At 47.7% G+C, this 5831-nt stretch overlaps 1 protein-coding gene across 4 annotated transcripts in view; it reads left to right on the top strand.

The window, feature by feature from the left end:
* Positions 1–5831, top strand: part of PTH1R (parathyroid hormone 1 receptor) — a 122891-nt gene that overhangs the window by 55714 nt on the left and 61346 nt on the right. The gene's annotated exons all lie outside the window — the stretch shown is intronic.

Here is a 5831-nt window from a genome sequence, read left to right as displayed (position 1 = left end):
GTGAGTGTTCCCACAGCAACCCAGACTGCGTGGCTGGGGCTGGGCCCCTCTCTGCTCAGCCCCAGATCTTCCCCTCAGCCCCATACACAGAGTTCAGAGCACGTGAGGCAGGCAGCTGAAGAAGGTCCAACATCAGTTTTCCAGGTTAGACTATGGGGAAAATTGTTCTGTACAAGGTGTTGGAAAGCAAACTTGTCACAGCTTCCTTCTCCTGCTCCAGAACTCCAGGTGCCATGGGGTCAGGAGGATGCAAGAGTCATGGTCATAGGCTTACAGCCCTTAGCACTACTCCCAAAGCCCAGGCAATGCATGGGAGGTAGCATCAGCAGGCAATGCACGGGAGGTAGCATCGATCATCAGTTTTCACAAGATCCTTTGCAGCAAGACACCAGTGGTGTGGGAAACAAAGCATCCTTCCAACAGCCCTTCTTTATTTCCTCCAACATCCCAACATACTCCCTATATTCTCCTCAAATGGGTCCAAGCTCAGCTAAGCCTCTTTCTTCCACTTCCTTTCTATTTTGGGCTGCAAAACCACTTCCAGATGTAAGGCTGGGAGGGATAAGGATGGAGAAAGCTCTCTCTCATGTGGGTAGCAAAGTAATAATTTCCCATTGGTTTCTTTCATCAATTTCACATATGTTAATTATTGGTACTGGGGCTGTGTGCTAAGGCACCCTGCACCCACCCAACTCCTTCTGGGTGGGCATCCTGTCCCATCTGCCTCTACTGCCTGAGAGAAGGGGACAAGCCAGAATGCTTCCCACCTTCACCATCGCATCCTGGAGATCTCTCTTCCCACAGCCAGCACTGTGAGAATATCTGGAGACATCACCAGCAGAGGGAAAAGTCCCCAAAGCCAGCCATGATTGTGCAGCAGAGGTGCCTGCCCACCTGGTGTCCCTCTCCTGTTGGAAATGACAGCAAGGGGTCACAGAAGCCCAACCTTCATTTTATTTCAGGCCTCCTGCTTTGCATCAGCCAAAACCTCAAGCCACATCCTCTGCTGCTTCTTTGTCCTGTTCACCCAATGCCCAATTAACACCTCATTAAAAAACATATGTGCAAAGGCATTTCCTTCTGTTGTACTACGGACCACCTGCCTACCTTGGGATCTGGTGAGATCCACCAGCTGCTCTTGTTCTCACACCCTGTTCTCTGACTCTGTGACTGTCAGCATTCAGTACTCTGCTCTCTCCTTCATTGCCACAGCAGCGTTGGTGGGGCTGGGGAGATGGGCATGACTGGCAGACTATGGGCTTTCTACCACGGTCAGTTTGGTAGAGCAAAGGCATCAAATCTCTGTGCTTTGCAGACATGCCCTTTGTCCTGTTTTGAGACCTGGTTTTGCAACTGAGGCCAGTATTAGCTCTGCCATTGACTGAAACAGAAAGAAATTTAATATATCTTTGTTTAGATATCTCATGGACCCAAGTTCTGGCTTTGGAAAAAGCTATTCTGAGGTGCTCAGCAATAGAAACCAGGCTCACTGCCCCATCTTCTACAGCAAATCTCTTTCCAGTCCCAAATAGTACAGCCAAGAGGAGGAATCATCTTGATGTCAATACTCACAGCAGTATATTGAAGGCTTTAAACACTCAAGGCAATCATTAGCAGTAGGTAGTTAGATCAAATTAACCCACAAGAGGTCCAGTAATCCAAAGACAGAATGAATTCTGATGTAAGACGACATTTCTTGGGACAGATTACAAAGTTGTGAAAGCACCTCCAGCGGCAGCCTTTCTGTGACACCCAGATATTCACTCTAGCACTTCATGGAGCTGGACAAGGAGAGAAGGGGAGATCTGAGTATTTCCTCTGTCCTTTACAATGGAAAAGAATAGGAGCTTTGCATGTTGTGTCTCTGTTTTTCTTGGGGTTTTTTTCTTTTTTTTTTCCTTCTTTTTGCATGTTGTTTCCAGTTACCTTGCATGTTTAAATCTGTGCTTGGTTTCTCACTCCAAAGAAGGAAAAAGGACAAGCCCACAATGAAGCAGGAGTTTTGGGGAGATCATGATGAAAGCACATCATACAGTCATCAAAGAATGAGACTTCCTCAGCCTTTCTCACATAGTGTTTTGTGGTGAGGGAGAAGATTTACATTCAGTTCTGCTTGAAGGAATCTATGTTATTAATTCCCAGAAATGACGCTTTACTGCCTAGCATGTCAAAGGTGAAAAAAGAGATGGAAATCCCTTCCATTAGTTCTGTTTCACTGTGTCTGAAACTACCAAAAGCACTGGTGCAAGAGCTGGAGCTCAGCTGTTCAACCTCATGATCTGCTTGTAGAGATCCTTCTGGGACCATTGTAGCAGCCTTCAGCATGGAGCAACTCCAACAGGGAACAACCCTGCAGACAGCCCAGTGGCGTAGAATGTTTGGGAAAGGAGAAAGCTCCTGCTTAAAAACCCCTGCCTAAGTCCACAAAGAGTGGCTTTGGACTTGAGTCCCATCTCTCCAGGGGAACTCAGCCACAGGTCATAGGAAAGGAGGCCTTTGACCCCATGGATGTTTCAGAGCTGCTTTGCACTGGATGCTTACGCAAGCTCTGCAACAGGTGAAGGCTGCTGTGCAGCCTGAGGTCTGGGTTTCGCATCACTGCTCTGGGGTTTTGTCCTGCACCCCCCAACGTTCAATGTCATAGCTTGTGGATAGAGTCAGAAGAGGACTCGGAGAGGTGCATCTGCTGCTGTGGGCACACGGGGATGCTTCCCTCTCATGGCTTTCTATGAGAAATAGGGGTGTGACTTTTGCAGGTGGCCTCTGCTTCTCCAGGGACCCTTTGGAGGACCTCTTCCTGCAAACCTGCCCTCATCAACACTTTGTGTTCATACCTGGACCTGAACCAGGCTGAATGAAGCACTGTTCCTCTGCCAGCTTGGAGGCAACCAGATGGAAGGTGTGAGGAGGCAGCAGTCATGTCTCTTCTCTCTGACAAGGAGGTGGAATCCCCTGGAACCCTGACTGCACGTCGTGGCTTGAATTGGTCCTACAGGGCACCTCTCTGGCAAAGGGAAGGAGTGACTTTGGCATAAGCCTATATCCTTGATGAGACAGCTTATGTAGCTTGTGGTCGTGTGGATTAAGGCAACCAGGGCTGAACAGAGATCAGTTATGGTGACAGAGGTGCTAAGGACCTGTGTGTGTACACAGAGGCCAGTTTTCTTATGGCCAAAAAGCATGACCCCATTTGTTATTTCAGACTCCCTTTAGCGTGCAGTTATGGGCAGGGACAATGGCCAACCAGTTGACCTGAGAAAGGGCCTGTTTGGAGAAGGTTTGTTTTTCAGCTGGATCAGCTTCCTGATCTGGTTCATCATGCAGCCACATAAACAGGAGATCCATCACAGGGCAAGGAGCAATGCCAGGAAGGAAAGGTGTCGGTGTGAGCCGTACCACATTGAACATTACCTGCTGAACGTCTGAGATTTTGAAAACCCAAGCTGATTTATCAGTGTTGCCTTCTCTCCTTGCTCCCTGCTTCACACCAAGGGGTGTATGCATCCATTTAGTGCTGTCAGAGTCTGTCCTGCAACCGCCCTTGACCCATGCTTATCCCTGTCCATCAGAAGTTGCCAGATGCCACCTGGCAGAGGGATGCTCAGATCCTGCCTCTGCCTGGCTGTGACTGCAGCCCAGCGCTGTGATTTACTCCATAATAGTCAATGATGTGTGTTTTCAGAAGCAGTAAGGGAATTTGGGACACCTTGATTTATTTTTTTAATTAATTATTATTTTTTTAGATAGAAAGAAATATCACATAAGCTGGCAGCAAAATTTTGTAGGGCTCCTGTCCTCATTTTTGGGAGCTGACGCACAGGGATATTCAACACCTCACCTCCGATCTCAAAGGAGAGACTGTGGCAGAGCCAAGATTTGGATTCTCATCCCCTTACTCTTCAGCCAGGGCAGAAGCCACAAACCACATTTCCTTTTGTCCTGGAATTCAAGGTGAGGCTACAAAGATTCAAATAGAGGTGGACAGAAACCGGTGAAAATCTTTAGACAAATCCCACTTGACTGAAACTCAAAACTCTCATCACCTCTCTCACTTTAAAGCCTCGGGTAATGTTTGGAAATGAGGAAAACAGATTTGAAATTTCCTGCAGTGCAATGGGTACCTGGGTTCTCCTCCTTTTTTGCCCATCTCATTGCCGAGTGCATTTCACGGGCCAGTTTTTTCCCCAGTATAAACTGGCAGATTCCCACTCCATTTAGTGCAACAGCACATTCATGCCTTTCTCCCACAGTTCAGCACTGCAACTTACTTTTTCCCCAGCTTCTAATATTAATTCAACCAACATTTTAACATGGGAAAACTTCGAATTTCAGAGATACCAGTGGGCCTAAGGGATGAGAGGGAGCCTGGATCAGCACCAAACCTTGCTTTTGGGCTGGTACCTGCTGTTCTTCTCTCACCTTCAGCTACCTGCTCCTAACGCGTTTCCTTGCAAACACAGGCTAAAACTGGCTACATGGGTTTACACAAGTGAAGGAGACACATTGTGGGAGGGACCCGTGAGTCCAGCACCACTACTTGCCCCCAAGAGGGGAAATGAGATTTTGAGGAGCAGGTTTCTGTGCATCGTTCTCCTGACACAGACTTGGATTTGGTGTGGAGACATGCATCAGAACTGGCTTTTTGAGTGGAAAATGCGATCCTGCCTGTGCTTGGACTTCATGAGCTCTTCCCCAGGAAGCAGCCAGCCCAGATGAGATAAGTACCTTGATTCATGCTCCACCATCCTCTAGAAGCAGGAAGACCTTGGTCTCCCATCTGCTCCACCTAGCATTGTCCTTTTCCCTTTGTTTTGTTTTACTAAATCCACAGTTTTCTTCAGCCCACAGGGTTATCAGCAAATGCCATGTGCCTCCCGGTGCGGTGCCAAAAGGCAGCAGTGACCAGTGAGGTGTTAATGGTTTTCTCCCAACCAGCCTCCACCCTCATGCCTGGCCAATGCTAGCTTCATCCTTGTGCCAAAGGGCTGATCTTAACGTAGCTCCAGCTGCTGAAAGTGGCCATAAAAAGCAGCACAGGAGGCCTAAAACCTGAACTGCATGTTGTGGAAAAAAAGGAAAGAGTTAATGGGAGTATGGAGAGCAGTGGTGTCCACCCATCTTGTAGAGACTGGAAGGACATGTTTATTGCAAGGAGATTTCCAGAGGCTGGGAGGGATGTTCACTGCCTGCCTCTAGTTTCAACATTCATCTGATTCCTGCCCCGTGCCCTGAAAGATCAGGCAATTAGCTGTCAAGTGGAGTATTCAAATGTGTTATCTGCTACCATGGTTCAGCAATTTCTTGTTCAGTTGAAATAAACCAGATGCAATTTTAATTAGATATGACTAAGCTGCATTGCAGAAGTTGAATTGGGGACTAAGGAGCATCATGGTGAGCAATGGACATGCCAAGCATTTCTGGAGAGTGGGAAAGCATGGCTGTTATGTGTGTGATTGCTAGCAGGGTTGATAGTCCAAAGGAAAGGTAAAAAAATTGATAAAACTCTGAACTTTCTTCAGCAACAATGAACAGCTGTTCATGTATAAAAGCTACAAATTCACTTCTCTCCCTCTAAAAATGTTAAGGTTTAGTTTTTATGCTAGCTAGTGGAGGGTGAGCTTCCTCCAGCCCTCCTAGGACAGACCACATAGACAGTGTCCTCTGTCCCCTGATCACCTTCCAGGCATCTCTCTGAGCCTGAGGACCTGCTGCAGACTCTGATCCATGGGGTGACATGGGGAGACAGGGCTGAGCCAGTCTGGTGTGCTCCCACACAGCCCTGTCTCAAGATACGTGCATCATCTACCACTTTTGGCTAAGGCACTGAGGGA

Source organism: Falco punctatus (assembly GCF_963210335.1).
Source record: "Falco punctatus genome assembly, chromosome: 4".
Lineage (NCBI taxonomy): Eukaryota > Metazoa > Chordata > Aves > Falconiformes > Falconidae > Falco > Falco punctatus.
Note: the sequence above shows the minus strand (reverse complement) of the source record. Positions and strands in the feature narration are given on the sequence as shown.